The sequence below is a fragment of the Pinus tabuliformis genome, chromosome 4_1 (genome assembly GCF_031772625.1).
Source record: "Pinus tabuliformis cultivar Carrire ecotype Pingquan chromosome 4_1, CPIR1, whole genome shotgun sequence".
Taxonomy (NCBI): domain Eukaryota; kingdom Viridiplantae; phylum Streptophyta; class Pinopsida; order Pinales; family Pinaceae; genus Pinus; species Pinus tabuliformis.
Window position 1 is genome coordinate 783,378,972 of NC_142303.1, and position 21,176 is coordinate 783,400,147.

General features: G+C 34.9%; 1 pseudogene; it reads left to right on the forward strand.

Annotated features, from left to right (window-relative positions):
* The first annotated feature begins 4,336 nt into the window (after window positions 1-4,336).
* LOC149178501 (putative protein phosphatase 2C 27) lies at window positions 4,337-21,003 on the forward strand (annotated as a pseudogene).
* Window positions 21,004-21,176: the final 173 nt, after the last annotated feature.

Consider the following 21,176-nt stretch of genomic DNA (forward strand, 5'->3'; position numbering starts at 1 on the left):
CAAAATGCACTGAGGTTCCGACTGGAATTATCCTTATAAATCCACCTACAATATAGACCAGTCAATCACATGATCAAAATCTTTCACATGCTTCTTAAGCCAAGACACATGGAAAGCATCATGGACTTTCACTATTGAAGACAGTGCAAGTCGGTAGGCTACTGGTCCAATCCTCTCAAGAATCTTGAAAGGCCCTCAATACTGAGGTGCTAGCTTAGAACATGATCCGATCCTCAAGGAGCTCTTATTGGGTTTGATGCGCAAGTACACCTGTTCCCCAACTTGAAACTCCTTAAACACCCTGTGCTAATATGCATAACTCTTCTACCTGTCCTAGGCTACCTTTAAATTCTTCTTGATTATCTGAATTTCCTATTCCATCTTTGTAAACATGTCTGGTCTGATCAATACATTTTTCATTGGGTTACTCCAATTGATGGGAGTGTTATAACTCTGCCCATAAAGCTCCTCAAACAGACTCACCTTCAAATATTCTTGATACCCATTATTATATGAAAACTCCACCAGTGGAAGATACTCTTCCCACTTTCGCTGCAGATGCATGACGTACCTCCTCAATGTGTCCTTCAAAATTTTGTTGAACCTCTCTATCTGTCTATCAGTCTGTGGATGATAAGTTGTATTGAAGGCCAACTCTATCCCCAAACCTACAAATAACTCTTTTCAAAACCTGAAAGTGAACTTGGCGTTTCTATCTGACACAATCTTCTTCAGAACACCATGCAACCTCATTATATCTCTGATGAAGACTTGTACTACTTCACTAGCTGAATTCGTAGACTTTACTAGAATGAAGTGCGCTAGTTTTGTCACCCTGTCAACCACAACCATAATAGAATCATGTTGTCTAGAGGTCCTTAACAAACCTGTAATTAATTCCATGGAAATGACCTCCCATTTCCATTCCGGAATCACAGTTGGTTGTATTAATACACATGGATGCTTACACTTTTCTTTTACATGCTTACAATCTAAGCATCTCGCCACAAACTTTGCCACTTCTTTCTTCAAATTTGGCCAGTAGTAGAACTTCTTCACAACTGTCAATGTCTTCTGATATCTCAGGTGAGATGAATACGACTTAGCATGAAATTCCCTCAAGATAAGCTTCTTGAGCTCACTATTGACCGACATATAAATCTTGTCCCTAAATCTGACCAAACCATTAGTCGTAAGATGATAGTCCATATCCTGTTCACTTGCACCCTGCTGCTGTAACCTGTGCCTAATCTCCCTCTACCTATCATCCTGTTGTCTTGCCTGGAAGATCCGGTCCTGTAAATCTGTCCCATATGAGCTCATAGTTGTTATGGAATTTATCTGTATTCTCCTACTAAGAGCATTTACAACCATGTTCTCTTTACCCTTGATGTACCTGATCTCGAAGTCAAACTTACTAATCGTATCCAACCACCTAGCTTGCTTGGAATTTAGGTTAGGTTGGCCAAATAAGTATCTCAATCCACTATGATCACTCATTAAGATGAACCTCCTGCAAAAAGATAGTGTCTCCACATATTTAATGCATTGATGATCACTACCAACTCTAGATCACGTGTCTCATAATTATGCTCGTGCTCATTTAGTTTCCTTGACTCATAGCATACTACATGTCCTTCCCACATCAAAACCCCACTAACTCCTCTCTTACAAGCATCTATACATACCACAAATTTTTTGTCTGGATCTGTAATCTTTAGAACTGGAGCATTTGTAAGTAATTGTTTTAGTTGCTCAAAAATCAATGCACATTATTCTATCCACTCAAATTTATTTCCTTTCCTCTACAATGATGTAATATGATAAACAATCCATGAGAAGTTCCCGATGAACCTCATATGATAACCTGTTAACCCCATGAATGATATAACCTCATCCACATTCCTAAGAGTTGCTTAATCCATGATAACTCTGATCTTTTATGGATTCACTACTATGATTTCCTTTGAAACCACATGCCCTAAATGATGAACCTCTATTTGAAAGAAACTACATTTACTAAGCTTGGCATGCAATTGATGCTCTCTTAGCAATTTCAACACTGCTGCTAGATGTTATGCATGCTCTTCCTCATTCTCAAAATATATCAATATGTCATCAATGAATACATTCACAAACTTGTCCAGATAGGGACGCAACACACTATTCATCAAACACATGAAAGTAGTTGGAGCATTAGTTAGACCAAAAGGAACTACAACAAACTCATAATGCCCATACCTGGTCCGAAAAGCAGTATTGTGGACATCCTCTTCTTTGATGCGTACCTGATCGTATCTTAATCTCAAATCGATCTTCAAGAACATTGTTGCTCCCTTCAACTGGTAAAACAAGTCATCAATCCTCTGCAACAGATACATGTTCTTAATTGTCACCTTGTTGAACTGCTTGTAATCAATGTATAACCCGAGAGTACCACCCTTCTTCTTCACAAACAACACTGATGTACCCCAAGGAAACACACTTGGCCTAATGTATCCCTTGTCCAACATTTCCTTCAATTGCAACTTCAGTTCCACTAACTCTGGATTGCTCATCCTATATGATGCCTTTTATGATGGTGTTTCTCCTAGTACCAACTCAATAGAAAAGTCCACTTCCCTGTGAGGCGGCAACTCTATAATCTCTGCTGGGAACACATCCTGACACCGTTGTAAAACCAGGTACCTCTTTTCGACCTTTGCATCCTCAACATCCTTACCTTTATCACTGGAATTATGAACTGCAAACAATACACACCCTTTCCTGCGACAACACTTTGACTACATAAATATAACCATTATAACTGATGTCACCTTCTTCTTACCCTGCAAGATTCTATATTCTTCGTTGTCATCCAAGCATTCAATAACCTTTTCATAAAAATGAATCTTAGTCCTGTGAAGATGCAACCAATATGTACCCAACAATGTACTGTATGATCCCAACGGAAGCACATTTAGATGTGTTGATGTAGACATACCATTCAACTCAAATGCACAAGCCTTTACCCAATGACGAACTCTTTTCTTGGTACCTGTAGCCAACTGTATTAACCGAGACTCTACATGCACTTCTTTATTCACACCACACTTATCCACCAGGTCAAGATTAACATAACTATAATTAGATCTAGGGTCAATCAAAATAGAAACAACTTGATCACAAAGCTTACCGTCCATCTTGATAATAGATGCATGGTGATCTGCCTGCCTATTATCCAACGTTGCATAAATCTAAGGAATACTCTGTCCAACATCCCCAACCATTTGTGCCTCCTGAGCACTATATATTTGTGGTCTGCCACCATGATGTTGTGGACAATCTCTCCTGCGATGATCCTTGCCACAATTCAAACATTGTAAAGGCTTCCTGCCATCACCCTTGTTCTGCTCCTCAGATTGAAATCCTCGTCCTCTGTCAGATGCGTTGAACTTCTTGCGCGGTACTGCATTCTCTTTATTACCTGTGTCCTGTAGTCTTCCTCACTTCTTATCCCACTTTCCTTTAGTCTTGTCATTACCCTTCTAATCCATTTTCTCATTGATTTAGGACAATATAAATTTGGCAACATATAATATCAATGTACCGTCAATCCAACGCAAGAATATGATTCTTAAAGCTATTTATACAGACAAACATACAACCATTACTTGGATTGCGTCGTTTTGTGACTTTTAACTTAACGATCTAGATCCCATTACTTCTAACATTATTTATTACAATAAAAATAGCAGTAGCTGAAGAACGACCAGTGGGTGATAAATTAAACCTGGAGTTATGACAAGCCGTTGTGATTTAATACTATCGTTATTTCCTCCCATTGACCAAACAAGATTTATTGTTTGGTGAGTAAGCGAAGTGTAATGTACCCATTGGATTTCATCAAAATAAATGTGCATAAAGCAGACATGTTGTTATGTGCAATTAAATGACATATATTTCATTGTGTACTTTCTCTATGTACTTACTTTGGTTTTAACTTGGTATGTGACTAGCAAACTAAAACATAAATTTGATCTAATGGCAACTCATCATCGACAAGCATGGTAATATTGTTGTTCATTATTATTCAAAGTTCTTGTGTAATCTCCACTTCCATGGATTCCTTGAATGGATTCAGAACCACAAAAATGTTGGATCTAATTTGCGTAGGTTTTTAGCCAATACCATATAAGTGTGTATCTCCATTGTCAAGCATGGGCCCTAAACATATAACATATTCTCTCGTTCATAGTTCATAGTTCAGTTTGATTTGTTGTCAGCCCTGGAAGAAAATTTGCTAAAGAGTTGAGAAATCAAACAGAATGGCATCCAAACCATGGCCCTTTACACAATGGCCATGGGAAAATCTCGACAACTTCAAGGTAAGTCTATGGATTGATCCCATTTATAATATGAAATTGTAATCTATGGCCTTGCCATACTAATTTGGACTAATGATGTGAAATTGATTGTTTCTATGCATGAATTTTGAAGTACCTCCTCTTGGCACCATTGGTGATCAGGTATTCTCATCTTTGTGGTTGTTCATTACCTTGATAACCAATAACTATGGATAAGTATTTCTCGGTATTAGAATGCAAGGAGTAAGCACCAAATTCAATCTAAAAGTATCCAGTTTGACCAAGTTGATCGAGAAGGAACCCGATATGTTCATCCCTGGTGCAATTTGAACAAGAACATTATTTATCTCGTAGAGTTTTGCAATAATTTGACACCATTATTGTCATGCTGCATGTTTTAGGGATGATTACAAATTTGTTGTATGCCTTGTTTTTTATCACAATTCATGCCTCCATCCCAATAACTTCCAATCTCCCTCTATGGAATTGGAAAGGTCTTTTCATTACAATTTTGGCTCACATTGGGCCATCATAACTCATATATTACTAGGCCCATATAGCTTTGCATCATCACTTTCTATGTAGGATGTACCATTCACACCATCACTCTTTTTTTTTTTTGTTACAGAACCAATTACATGCAAGAAAGAAGTTCCATTAATTATGTTGCATTGAATATGTGTTCTCTTAAAGTTTTGGTGCTGAAAATGAGCTCTAGTTTGTGAAGCCTTACTTTATGAAAGCTAATTATTGTTAATCTCATGGCTTCATAGATTTATGAAATATAAGAAGAGAGTATCTCCTAGTTTCAAGTAAGAAATCCAATATTATTCATTAAGATAAAGGGAAAATATTTAGTGCACATCATATGGAATCTATGGGTAAATATCATGCTTTAATATATGTCACCTCAAATTCAAAACTGATGATGTATGTGGATGCAAAGTATTTAAATATTTGAATTTTTTTCACAATTTATACCTTATCTTCACTAACTCAAAACACCTTACATCTTCCCTGCTTGCAACTCAATTTGCCTCTCCATGGCACCATGCTTCGACCTCACTTCACAGACCCAATATAATGCAAAAAACATGAAGCAATATGTAGTTAAAGAACCTAAAGACATATGTTTAGAGGTCCATCCCATTTCACATTGTATATTGAGTCCAATTCATTTTATTATAAAATAAAGACAATGTTCTTTTTTTTTCTTATCATTTTATAGTCAGCCCATATATTAAAAATAAATAAATAAAATCGCCATAATTCCTTGTCAGCCTTATTCCGAACAACAATCCATCAAAATGCTTTTTGCAGGTTACTAGTATCAATTGTGTATGGCTCACCCATTTCATTTCTTTATCATACTTAGTCTCTCATTTCCGTATTCGCAGAATTTGGCATTGAGTTTCATTGTTCCTCTTTCACTATCCATGGTTTGCACAAATTTTAAAATATCTAGAAAAACCATTTCTAGATTTAGAAATGGACTGAGTCTCGTAAGTAAATGCTGGTTGTACATACCAAACTCTGTGTTTAGTTTTGCGAGTAAAGTATTTAAAAAAGAAAAAGAGGCTTATACATCTGCCATGGCAACACTTTCCATCCACCCGCGCACACATGGTTTTCCTTATGCGACATGCAAAATTTAATTAATTTCAATAGTGCGTAGCAAGGATGTGTAAAACATCCATGACCTCTGATATGTATTTGGTCACATTTTTAATTACGCAGTCCTATGAAAACTACTTACTAGTCATCCATAGCAGGTCATGATATTTCATGACATGTGTCAATGTTTTTTTGTACAATTTTCTGAAGTGTGAAGAAAACCTTCAGTTGATGATTGTCATTTGTTTCATTACTACACATTTTAAGCAAATGAAAGGCCATTCCTCTCTCATGTAATTATGGGAATATATTTGCATCTGTGTCTCATATGCATGTTGTGTTACCATTATAAGGTTATTTTCACACCATGCTATGTATTTTCCTATGAACAATTTGATTCTTTTGAATGGGCACAACTCCCATTCCCATGATTTTTATTTTTATTTTTTATTTTTTTTTATTTTAATTTTTAAAGGAAATTACATAAACATGATTATACATTAGATTGTTTTTTTTTCATTGATTTATGATGTGAAGTTTACATGGTACACCTATTTGATTAATTGTTACATATAATAAGCTATCACAGTAGAGGTTCATGTGATGGTAGGGGGTATGGAAGAAGACAAAATTGGCCATAGAGGGAGAACTGAAGCAAGAGAATCAAATACTCTATCCATTTTAAATTCACAGGTGTTTAACCAAATCAATCAAACAACCCAATCAAACGAGGCATCTCTACTTGGGAGGCACACCACCCCTTCAACCCACTGCACAAGCCTCTCAAAACATACATTTTCCACATTCTAGCATAATTGAGATTCCACAACAACCTCAAGCTCAACAATAACCACTTCAATTTGATGTATGGGACCCAAATGCCTCCTCTCCTTTCTACTCACAATATACTTTTATCCTTATCATAGGCTAAGACTTAGCAACCGAGCCAACCTATTCATCCATTTGCTCATATACTTGTAGCCAAGCTCCACCCACCTGTAGCTCCTACATATTCCTCCTCAAAATCCACTTCCTCACACTCTCGCACCAGTGTTGCAAGGATAAGAGGAGAGATGCTCCTTTGAAGACATGCACCCAAAGGTAAGGAGGGAAAAAAGAGAAAAGCAAGTGAAAGGAATTGGATGATAGATATAGTACATATCTCGAGCTTACATGATGTGCAAATTTACTTTACTGTCTTTTTATGTCATGCAAACTTCTATTTTTGGTACATTCTACAACATGTTTTTAACATACTCTATTTTCAGACAACACTATTTTGGAAAACATATATATTTTTGATGGCATAATATTATGGGAGGTACAAGGTGTTACATGATAGTTGGCATGATATTTTTATTCATGCTTATTTTTATGATATGTGGAATATGTATTTTATTTAGGGAGAAACAAGGAATTTTGCATTAGATTATATGTGTTGGATGATGTGACATTTTTATTCATTCAATATATTATTTTATATTATTATGAATGTACATATTGTAGGTGGGAGTCACACAAGTTAATTTTGGTTTTATGAGATATATGAGGGGGGGCCCACTTATCAAAACTTATTTAAATAAAATCTTGCAAAGTCGTTCATTCTTGAATAATAAAACACGTTCGAAGTAAATTAAGTAAAAAAAACAACAACAATATGAACTATAGTTGAATCTCGAAGTACCCACAGTAATAATTATACTTGTCAACGTTTCAAATCCCAACAGGGATCCATCATCAGGACAATTACTAAATGATGATAGAAGAAGAGCTTAATGAGAGTATAAATAGTCTTAAGATATTTTTAAGATAATTTTATTTCAAGGAAATGAGGTCGGCTTAAAATTTTTATATTTGTTTTTATTTTTATTATTTTATAATAATTATTGACCATGCTTTAAAAGTTTTATTATTATTGACCAGGTTTGTTTGGAAAGTGCCTCAATTATCGCAAGAGAGGAACAATACCATAGATGAAAGATTAGGGAGGCCCTTGAAATTATAAAACATCCACAGAATCTCAACAGAGACAACGGTATCGAGATTTTGCGAATGTTTTATAATTTCAAGGGCCTCCCTAATCTTTCGTCTATGGTATTGTTCCTCTCTTGCGATAATTGAGGCGCTTTCCAAATAAACTTGGTCAATTATAATAAAACTTTTAAAGCATGGTCAATAATTATTATAAAATAATAAAAAATAAAAACAAATATAAAAATTTTAAGCCGACCTCATTTCCTTGAAATAAAATTATCTTAATACTATTTAGACTCTCATTAAGCTATTCTTCTATCATCATTCAGTAATTGTCTTGATGATGGATCCCTAATGGGATTTGAAACGTTGACAAGTATAATTATTACTATGGGTACTCCAAGATTCAACTATAAGAAAATGAACCACAGATGTTTGAAATCCAACAATGAACTAGTTACAAAACAGTTAAGTCTTTTAACTATCAAAGGAGACTAGAAAACAAGAAGAAGGCAATGAAGGAAGGAATGGAAAAAAGTGAGGAGAGGTATGCACTAAATCTTATAGTTTTCATTTTCCCTTTGATTTATCATTTCCCTTGAGTACAAAGGGCTAATCTATTTAGTGGCAACAAAACTCTTCTAGGAGTCAAAAGGACAAGAGCAAGGCCATATGTTTCCTGTGTGACTTTTCAAGCTATCTTTTATTTTCTACATTTCTTTATGCTAGTATAAGGTCTTATGTTTAATGTCAATGCTAAAAAGCTGAACTTTTGTAGAGAAATTAATTGAATTTATTATATCAAAGTGGTTCCAGAAGGGTCTTCAATGTTGTATTGCTTTATTTTTATTATCTGAGTGTCCATGTGCGGGTCTTTTATGTCTTAGATGCTTTTGAATTAAGTTCTGGTCAATCATTTTCACAAGAATTCGTTGAACAACAAGTTGTACTCATTTTTTCATTAGTAAAGTCAACCCTTTTCAACCATTTTATAGTGCATACTTTTCTAGAATTTGTACTTATATTTATGAATAACTTATACTAGAAATTTTAAGTGTATTTATGATTTATATTTTTAGGTTTGTTACATACCTGCATGGATTTTTGGTTGATGGGGTATTTCTATAAATTCACTCATAAATTTATCTTTTATTTCAATTATTTATTGTTCTTATATTTAGTTCATTACTATTATATTTTATCTCTTTTGCACATACCTTTCTTTTCTTGAAATTTATATCATACTGCATATACTTTCCTTTTGTTGTAATTAACCTTTTGTAAATAAATAAATACAACACTAAGGGCATAAAACACTGGGCCAAGCCCCATTATCTAATTTTCCTTGTGAAATTTAAGGGTTTGTTGGTGAAGAATAAAAACATCACTCATCAACATCTCCACACACACACACACACACACACATATATATAGAGAGAGAGATTTACTACCCATTGGTGGGGAAGTAGAGTTGGGAACCATGGAGGGGTTCTCGTGGAGCAAGAACATGGAGGTGCGAATCAAGAGCGTGAAGGTCATCAACATGTTGACCACGAACGAACGAGTCTTGTCGCAGATTTCCACGGTTGACAAACTCATTGAAGGCCTGGTCGACATGTTGAGGAGTCCTTCGGTGGTGAGGGCGGGTTTGAAGACCCTTCTAGCAGTCTGTTTGGTTGGGAAAATCGTGCTGAGGTCATGGAGGTTGGGGTCGTTGAGGGTTTGGTGTATATTCTCATGGAACAGGATGCAAGTGTGGATGAGCCCTTCCTTTGCCTCTTGGAGTCACTCTATTAGTGCACGGAGGGTCGAGCAAATATTTCTGGTCATGCCCTGGTGGTTTCTATTGTTGTGAAGAAAATGTCGAGGTTATTGTCAATGACAACAAAGTATGCATTGTGAGCGTTGTGGTCCATCCACGGGCACTGTTAGAGTGAGAAGGTGCATCACTACGCAGCCGAATCGGGCGTTTGCTCCAAGTTGTTCTAGCTTCTGCACATGGATTGCACCCCCAAGGACAAGTTGAAGGCAAACGATCTTATAAGATTGATACAAAATACTTGCAAGGATTTCCCTTATTGTTACACAAATTTTTATTGCAGAATGCAACATTGATTTCTCTGCATTGCTACCATTTTCCATTTGCTGCTATTTTTGTTAGTTACTTGTTAGATTTGTGTTCGCTTTTGTTGGGGTCTTCATTGGGGGTTCAGGGCCTTGAACCCTTGTTTTATTGTCATGAATGTGCTTCATGTTAGCCACCTTAAGCTATGAAGCAGCATATCAGAGCATCTTCGGGTGTTTCTTGCTGATTAGAGTATCTTTCGACGATTATTTTTTTTCCGATCAGAGTATCTTCTGGTTATGTTCTTTCCTGTCAGTTAGAGTATCTTCTGGCATGCCCAGGGTGCTCCTTTTTCATCTCCTGGTGCATCTCAGATGGTTAGAGCATCTTCTGATTGTTTTTCTTAACTATTTTGCACATGTGATGAGGTCCGTCAAAGTATCTCCAGGTGTATCCAAGCCAGTTGGAGCATCTACCAACTATTTTTTTGTTTGGGGCCCTTGCACCCTTTTTTACTTTCAGATTTAGGCTAGTGTCTGTTGACCCACATTTTAATGATTGGTTTCCCTTTTGTTGAGCTATTTCTAGTGCTCCCTGCAGGGTATTTTGGCGGGCCTGGTTGCCCACCTATCATGTTTCTTTCACAATTTATGTAAAAAAAATCCATTTTAATGAATTTTTTTTATACTTTCAACTACTTTAGCTCTATATAAAGTTGATATAAAATTAAGGTGGAAATTGAAGTATTTTATTTATGACAATTTCTTTTTCTTTTTCTTTTAATTACTATCTTTTTCATTTGTCAATATAAATATTATATTAAATATAACGTTAAGTGATAACATTTCTCTCATATTCAGTTGTAGAAGCGTAATAATATAATTTGGAAAATTAAAATAATTATAAAATATTTAAATTTATGATAATACACTTTATTTATATATAATTTTAAAATAAAAATGAAGTGAAAATAATTATGTATTAGCTAAATTTATATATTAATAATTATTAACAATATTACTTGTAACATAAATATTCAAAATTATTATAAAATAAAATAAAATATACATATTATAAAAAACTCAAATTTTAAAATATATAAATGAAAATTTAAATTATGTTAATCAAACTATTTTTATTAAGGTGTAGTCTAACTTATAGACAAAATGGCGGTTTTCAAGGAATATTTTCTAATTAATTTTAACCCAAATATCAGAGATATTTTTAAAGATTTGAGTTTAAGTTGTTTAATCTATAAAATTTGAGTGCCCCTGTAGTTTCTCAAGGTGTTGCATTCAAAAATGTATTTTAAACACCAAAAAATCACAATCTTGCTTGAAATTATATTGTTATAATTCGATGAAAAAGACTATTTTGTCAATAGTTAGATTACACCCTTTGATTAATCCACCATTTTTCAATACTTGTAAAAAAACAACCAACTTAATAAACTTCCATGATAAAGTTTGGCTATACATAATTTATTATTTTTATTAAAATAAATAAATATTTAATATATTAATTTTATAATATATATATATATATATATATATATATATATATATATATATATATATATAATTTGGAATGAAAACAAGGAAATTCAAGTACTTCCCCACATTTAGTGGATGGTCGACCTTAATTAAGGGTCTGGCCCGAGGGAGTCGAAGATAATCGAACTTGTGATCAACAACAACTAGCAACAATATCAAAGAACTTTAAGTCTAGCTTTAAACCACTTAAGGTAACCCAACCCTTGGGGCTAAAATAAATACATTTATACTTACGTAAATTATTTTTTTAATATTTAAATTAAAGTGTGTTTCCGACGGATTTCTGGCCGGAATTCGGCGAAAAAAATTGTGGTTAGATTGTGATTTGTGTTGTTTAAACTAGTTTTTTTGACTGCATGTACGGATTCAACACCCCAAAAAACCCTTGGGGTACTTCCATTGCATAGAGTTCACCAATCAAACTTGTGTTTTCAATGAATCTATGTCGGATTCTATACAAATTAGATAGGAAAATAAATCGCAAAACTTTTCAAAAAATCACACTTAAAGACAACTCGTTAAATTAATGTTAAATAATTTAATTATTTAAATATTTAAATTTAGAAATTCAGATTGATTGTTCAAAGCCTCATGAGTCAAACCAACAAAATATATATATAATAAAAATCTAAATTAAATTTAAAACTACCTTATAAATAAAGTTTACATAATAATAGTTTGCATAATAATAATAAGCTTTAGATTATTATTATTTTATTATTTCTTCCAAGGAAAGAAAGTTGTTTTTCTTCCAACTTGATTATGAGATTTTGGTGAGGTTGTTGTATCATGGCAAGCCACAATTATGCTCATTTGAGAGTAGCTCAAAGCTATTACACCATTATTCTTCAAGGCATTAAAGCTAACCATGTCAATTTGAATATAAATGGATAAAATAACAATCATTCCTACTCAACCACTAAAAATAACCCCAATTAATTTTATTTATGTAAAAGATATCTATATATGATTTCATTTTCAAATATATTTATAATAAATAATAAAAAGAAAAATAAATATATAAAATTTTTTAATATTAAAATATATAAAATTATTTAATATTAAAATATTTAAAATTAAAATATCATACTACAAAATTTTAACTTACTTGGATATAATACCATGCCTTAAGATGTTACATATTTTCACTTTTGTGTATTTTAATCAATATATGTTTCGTTAGATATAATACCATGCCTTAAGATACTAATTACGTCAAAGGCATTCTCTCTGTGGGCTTTCCATATGCAAGCATTGTTCATTGCAGCGAATGAGTGAGCTTAAATTTCGTCCTCCTCTATCCAATCGTATTTTTCCATGTGGTTCCTCTTGCCAGACCTGAAGCGTCTTAGGTTCGAGTCTCTGCCACAATCACACCGTTACCGCCATTGCTGCTCTACACTTGAAGCCCCTAAATTTTAAAGGGAAAGCGAGCCCGAAATGTAGGCGCCTCCCACAACGTAACCGCAATAGGCCGTTGCCGCCCCAGCCACCGTCGTTGCTTCTTTGAGCAATAACAATGTCTCCATCAACACCAATTTGAATGCTGTTTCCAACAACATCACTGTTCAATGGTTTCAATCACAAGCTTCACTGTATGCGGTGGACCTCGAAGCTAATGCCTTTGAAGCGCAGCTCTATGACATTTTTAAGCAGGTGGTCAATGTATAGTCCATTCATCTCTGTAGAGACATGATCACATGCCACTCCCTCGGTTACGCTTATGTCAACTGCATGACCGCTCAAGCAGAATCTAGGGCTATAAAGGTGCTAAATTTTACAACTATCAAAGGAAATCGTATCCGAATAATGTATTCCCATCGAGATCCAAGTATCCGCAAAATTAGAATAACAAATATAGTTATCAAGAATTTAGATAAAATGATAGATCACAAAGCCCTTCACAATACATTTTCATCTTTTGGACCTATTTCATTCTATAAAGTTGCAACTGATTCAAAAGGGAAATCCAAAGGATATGGTTTTGTTCAATTTGAACAAGAGGAATCAACACAAAATGCGATAGATAAGTTGAATGGCATGCCGATGAATGACAAACAAGTCTATGTTGTACCTTTTTTGAGGAGACAGGAAAGAGAGCAAAGTAATGTAGGGGCCAAGTTTTGTAATGTATATGTTAAGAATGTTTTTGTACTCTCCTCGTCATGTTGCAATCCAACCCTGCCCCCGCTTCTCCCTCTATATCATTGCTCGCAAGAAACCTAAACCACTCGGACAAGGAGGCCATATATTTCATTGTTTTAGCTATTCTTGATGTTGTTTTGGAGGAGCCAAAATGGATGGAGGAATAATTTTGTGTATTGTTGTAGAGGTTACATAAAAGTATATGGATTTAGAGAAGGAGATCAAATGTCACGTGGATGAACATGATTTCATGTCGCCAATTGCAATTATTCCTAATTATTTTTCGAGATAATATCAGGCTCGTCCTAGACACAATTGGTAATGGTTTGTTGATTTCATACAAAAATATAAGATTCTAGGGTTTTGGTATCTTCTGAGTTGCTGAGTTTTTGAGCATTTGTGAAGTCGTGGTATGTTTTGAAATTTGATAGTGAATTGGTTTGTTTTTGTTCAGTTATGGAATTTAGAGGGTTTCTTCGAGGGCATCTGATTAATATGGATGTTGATGCTCTTATGCCTGTAAATTTATGATTGGGTAGCAAAAAGAAGAATTGTATTTGATTAGTTTTTTGTTGGACTTATAGAACATCCGAGATTTTTGTTATTAATTATTCAATTCTATTAAATTTATATCAATTCAATTAGGGTTTTTGATTTCAAGCAGTTGAATCTCGGTGCTTATCTATAACTCTCTAGTGCCCATGTTCTCACCAAATTATTTAATGGAATCCAGAACCCTTGTTTTCTTTATGGATTGGGAGGTTTATAGTGGCTGCTAACAAATTAAATCATTCATTGTGAATAACTGGTACATGCTTCCTTCCAATAAGGCATTAAAAGGCCTAGTTGGGTGTTTGGTGTAAATACTTCTTTACACCATGATGTTTCAAGTCAAGGTAATTACTTAATACATCAAGGCCCTGTGTATTGAATTTTAAGTCAACCCTCCATCTCTTTATAAACCCTCCAACCTTAGCAATTAGTTATCCCCATTCAGTTGATTTTTTATATTTTTCCCCGATGAACCTTGGGGAAATTTCGTGCTTATTAGACACCCATTTTCTTACCAAATATTTCTTAGGCACCAACATTTGACCATGGCTTAGGTAGTCTGTCGCAACATCTGACAAATCGAATCACTTATTGTGAATAGTTGTTGCATACATTGTTATAGTGAGGAATGAAAGGCCTTGTTGGTCGTTTGATGAAAGACTTCCTTACTCCAACACTTTCAAAGGTTGGGATATGGGGTAAATACTTTTTACAATAAAGTTTAGTAAGACCCTGTCTGTTATTCTATATTCTAAGTCAACCTTCCATCCCCTTATTAACCCTTATCTTTTAGATATCCTAATTCAATTATTATTATTATTATTTTTTGGTTCTAATTTTGGCCCGGTGAAAATCTTAGAGCTTAATTTTCCATGATTATCAGGCAGCCATGTTGTCATCATTTATTTAGAGAAGATCCCAAAATATTAAATCGGCAATAATCGAGAAATAATAGGGGAAAATTGGCCAATCTTGTTGTGCCTGCAGTGATAACCAAAATGATGAGAGGTATTTTGACATGATCATTTCACTTATTGGATGGGAATTTATTTGTTTAATTGCAGATAATTTCATCTATGGTTGCCCCTAACAAATTAAATCAATTATTGTGAATAGTTGGTGCATAAATTTAATTGTTCGTTTTGAATGGTTGCTACACTTAATGGTGGCTCTCGGTTAAATATGAATAATATTGTTAAGAAGCAAAAGTCCCTTTATTAACAAAGTGGGTTCTATTTTTGGCTTAGATTCACTACCTAGGACCAACTGCAGGTGGAGCGCGGGGTTCAATTTTATAGTTATGCTCAATCGGCACCCACAGCCTGGGAGGTCTAAAGCAGGTGCTCATGGAAAGTTAATTGATTTATGGTTAATAATGTTTGCACGAATTAGCTCAATTGTTGTAAATAATTGTTGCACAAATTAAATCATTGGCTATAAATAGGTGTTGTGGTTTATGGTTGGCCTTGGCTCATCTCATGTTTGAAATAAAGAATGTTTTTATGTTCATCTTATTATAAGGTAAATGAACCTTTGGTAATGAATAGGGTTCTATCTTTGACTTGGATGGATAAATTGCCTAGGCTTAGATAACTATGAGATATTACAATAACACAACAATTCACTAGTTAACGCATGTTCTTGGGGTGAGTGAACTTGTGTCTCTTTCAAGAAGGCTCGACTTGAATCACGTTCCCTTGATGTGTTTGATGTTAATAATGATAAAATGCTTCGTCCTTGGTGTTTTGGTCATTGAGTGGTTAAGTGGTATCCTCATTCATGTTTGCACAATGAATTAGTGGTTAATTTATGTAATTTGGTATTTTATACAAAAGAGCTATACCAAAATTACACGTGCAAGCATGACAGGAGTTTGTGGTCTAAAGGCAAAGCAGGCAAATTTATTAGATGCATGTATTGATGTATCTTCTTTTGTTGGTCATTTGGTTGGATATCTTGTGCTAAGATGTGACAATGTTTTCCAATCCCCAACCCCACCTACAAAAATAAAAACATTTTAAGTGCAAGTATGGTAGAGAGATTCTCAAAGTTTGCACCCAAATTATCATTGATCAACTAATCAATCTTAATAATGTTATTGCCAAGTATTTTTTCCCCGTATTTTTATATTTTATGGATATATTTGCTCTTATTGTAATATTACAACTATAGACAAGTGCACTTAACTTCTAAGTTCTAACAATGCTACAATTTCCAAACTTAATAGTATTATTGTTAATACGTCAGCATTAAATATGTTTATTTTTACTTTGCAAGCAGTGTACTTCAAGCCTGTGATCTCTAATAGTAATTCCTTTGTGATTCTGATATTTGTGGAGGGGAGATGGTTAAGGATTATAAATCGATTTAAATATATTTAACTTTATTGATCTGTTTTATATGTCAGATCCAATATTTTATATGTCTTTTTTAAGAGTTGCTTATGCCTTTGTTGATAGTTCGTTCTTTTATTTAGTCTCTAGTTAATATTTTGCTTTGGTGGTAAAATAAAGTTAGCTTTCTCACCTCGATCAAAGGATTTGTTTCTTGTTAGTTGGATGTTGAATGTTACAAGGATCATGGTATAGTGTCCATGAAGTTTCCTTGGAACAAAATGACTCTGTTTAGTATCAGGGGTTATGAGACCTATAGCAAGAAATGTTTCTCCCCTTCTGATCCCAAATCGTAGGAGTTAAATTACTCATCAAGCATATGTTGTAGTGAAAATTAGCTTTTGTTATTTAAAATTTGTCATACTTGTGTAATCAATCAACTTTAAATGTAACACCCCCTCCTCTCAAGTCCACCCAAGCAACCGACCAGTCGGGGTAAACATGCAACGAGAGAGGTCACTATAAGGGACTCAACTTCCTTGATGACCTTAAGGAAATGGAATTGACGGAACATATCAAACAAACCCATCCACATAAGCAATAACACCCTCAGGAGACATGTCAGCCACTTAGACATCCTGTCTTTGATTCCCATTGATGTTTTAAGCCTTTTAATCCCTGGTCTCTCTCATGCTATAGGCATGAGATCATCCAAAACCAAAAGTCACTCTCATAGGCCTATGTGCCAGCGTCCCTGGACTCTTTTCAGCATACCTGTGCTAGCGTCCCCGATATTTGAGCCACTTTTCTAGCCCAGAATCCCAGTCTCTGCTCAGAACTTGTTACAACCTCCAAAATCCATGAAAGATAAGATGACAATATAAAAAAAATAAAAATTCAACCTCAGGACTAGGCCTGAGCATCCCCAACTGAGACTAACATTTTGTCAAACACCTGGCATCAATGCAACCTACAGGTCTAGGATACAAGACAGAGCATAAATGATTGAAAGCACTTATGAAACATAACGAGAAGGATCACCACTTTCTCCATTAAACTCTCATAACATCAATTACGTATTGCATCCATACATTTAATAATTACAAGTAAATGCATGAAAAAGCCATGTCATGAACCAATCATATAAACATGCTTATAACTAGCATAAAACCATATAAATATCAGAGATATGACAACCATTAAATCCACTTATAAACAAGTGCAAAAGTAAGAGAACTTAGCTTTTATTAATCATAGGCAAATCCAACCAGGTTCGGGACTTCCATGTGCCACCTGACCGTAGACATGGCTAAAACAAATATTTCTTTCATCAAGTCACCCCTGTGTCATATTCCAAGCATGAATGTGGGATCACATAGAACAACCAATCCAATAACAACCAAGGGAATCCAGAGGTTAAACCACCTCCACCCTCACCAAACTGTGATCACACAAAACTCGGTGGTTTGATCACAACCTAACCGAACTTGGAATGCCATATGGAATCCATCACTATCCTTAAGGAATTTTTTATCTCCTTGTCTCTCAGGCTTTACCGCAATCCAATCCCAGATTACTAGGCCCTAAACCGAGACTAGTCTCTCAGGCTTTACTGCAATCCAAGACCGGATCACTAAGCCCTAAACTGAGACTCCTCCCTCAGGCTTTATCGTGTATCCCGCCAAAACCGATCAAGGGACTCCTAGGCCTTTGAGAATGAAACTTGAGACCACCTCATCCCCAACACCATGTCTTCCAAAAAAAGGCAAGACTAAGCTAAAATCCATTTCCATAACCCAGAAAAACCATGCCACCGACAACAAGAGAGCCATACACCAACATGAAAAGCCATGCATGTCCAAACCAGCTAGTAAATCACACATGCAAAAGGTTACCTGCAAGTATTCCTGCTGAACTTGCTTGATCCTGCTTTTCCTTCCTTGATCCTTGCTTTCCTTCCTTTCCCTTTGCTTGGTTTTCCTTCTTTTCTCCAAAGCTAGAGTGCTCCAAGAAAACTCTAAGTGACCAAGAGTGAGAGGGAGAGAGAGAATAATGAGAGAGCTCCAAACTTGAACTGACAAAAGGTTACCAACTGATCCTCAGAAGCCTTTTTATGAGCAAGACCTCTAATTTCTTCATTTTTCATTATTTTGCTTCATCTTCTTCCTCACATGAAACTTGTGACCTTTCACCTTACTTTTCTCCTAATTTCCTTTATTTTCATAAATAAATGTGCCAAAATGCCTTTTTTTTCCTTTTAATGCCTTTGCCTATCCTTTGCCAATTCCCTTAGGCAAAGACACACATCCAGTGATGCCCACTAGGATATATTTTCCCAACATTTATCTTGGAATAAGTTTCCCTTAACCATGCTCTTATTTTGCCTTTATTAGCTTTTATTGCATGGAATTTTCAACAAGGTTGTTACATTAAAAAACTGCATTCTGAACCTAATAGTGGTTGCCTTTATTTATTTCGGGATTTGAAGATTGCAAGTTTGATTCCAAAGGCTTATATTGAGAATGGGAAGGAGCATTTGATGCCAATCATACAGTCCAACAATTTTACAGATATTGGTCGTAGGCAATCTATGGAAGATGAACACACATGTATTAATGATTTGTCGAAACATCTTCGTACGATGTTTGAGGGACAAAAGCCAAGTGACTTTTATGGGGTAAGTTCTTTCGCTATCGGTTAACCTTAGAATTTAGGTCCAAATTTTCTTTAAAATTTGGAAATATAGTAAAATATTCATGGTGATTAGAAAATATGGAAGTTCATGTTAATAATTATTCAGCACTCGGGAATGGTTGTAGTCTAATTTCGCTACCAAACTGCAATCTAATTTTTACTATGTACTGAAACACATCAAATTGTAGAAAGTATCAGCAAGTAAATAGATTTGAAACTCTTATTACTCTTGAAAACAAGAAATGCATGGAAAAATTTTAAACCCAACCCTTCACCCATCGCTTCCTACTATGAAAAATGAAGGAATATTTATGTAACCGATAGCCATGCCTTCTTATACAATGCAAAAAGGATCTCTGTAGGATTACAAAGTTAACCCCGATCCAAATATGGTTCAATCCAAAAATATACCTAACCATAGACTATACCTCTTGATTTGTTGTTCCTATACTTGTAACTAATCCTTTCTACTGAACTGTTCTCTGAGCCCAGGTCTTGAGAACTCTTTCTGAGGTGCAACATCTAACTGTTCACAACATCTGAGACAACCCTGACCATCTTTGTGATATAAAGATGCCATGCCTGGGGGTAATTTTCTAATTTTGTTTGAAATATATTTGGAGATTATCATTGCATCCCACCTAATATGAATACAAAGTATACTCTTTTTAACATTGCAAGAAAACAATTCACGTGTTGTCATCACCCTTGGTATCATGATATCTCCTAGTCATTTCTACGCCGTAGTATTGGTATTTAGGGCCGATTTTTCAAGACTAAATTATGCCTCATAACCATGATGTTTTGTTCCATACAGGTATTTGATGGGCACTGAGTTAGCCATCTTTGTTCGAAACAACCTTATGAAATTTGTCACTGAAGATGTTGATTTCCCGAGGCTTTAGAAAAAAGATATTGATTTTCAAAGTGAAAATGAAAAGGTTTTAATGAATTCATTTATCGTAGGTTATCTTGCATTGGTTTATGACTCTAATGTTGATAATTACTGTGGCACAACAGTTTTGACGACACTAATTATGGGAATGTTAGTATTATGTTTGTAGTTTTCTTTTGGAATCTCTACATCCTTTATAGTGGGTGCATAATCTTATGGATTTGCATTTAATCATCTGGAATTTTTAAATCCAATTCTTATCTTTGTTCACTTGTGCAGGTCTCTCGTCGTGGCTAATGTTGGGGACTGTCGGGCAGTGTTGTGTAGGAGGGGGAATGTAGTAGAAATGTCTAGAGACCATAAACCAAATTGTCTCAGTGAAATATTGTGGATAAAGTCTTTGGGAGGCTTTGTGGATGATGTATATGTAAACAATTATTTATCAGTGGCTAGAGTATTAGGTGATTGGGACATGAAATTTCCAAAAGGCACTTCTAGTCCTCTTAGTGCAGAGATTGGATTTCAAATGGTTGATCCTACAGAGGAAGATTAATTTTTGATGATTGATTGTGATATCGTTTGGGATGTTATTTCAATCGATTTAGCAATCAACATTGCACAGAGAGAGATTATGTGGTACAAAGACCTGCAATAATGTTTTGAGGAGCTTGTTCTAGAGGCCTTGCAACACAATACACTTGACAATTTGACAATTATGGTAGTCTTCTTTTCAGCTGAACCTCCACCTTGCATCGAGCACCTTAGGCTCAAAATTTTTAATATATTTGCAGAAGGCATTCATAACTTGACGAATTTACTAGACAAGGTGTGAAGGTGGCATCTATGGACAAACTGGCCTGCTCTCAATGGCGAACATGTCTATGTGCAATTCACTCAAGACACTAAAATTCCTGTTACATACGATATCTTAGACAAGTGGGTCCTTGATCTTCTCGAAGTGAAATGGTAATAAGACATCAAAAAATGTAATATATCTATCATCTA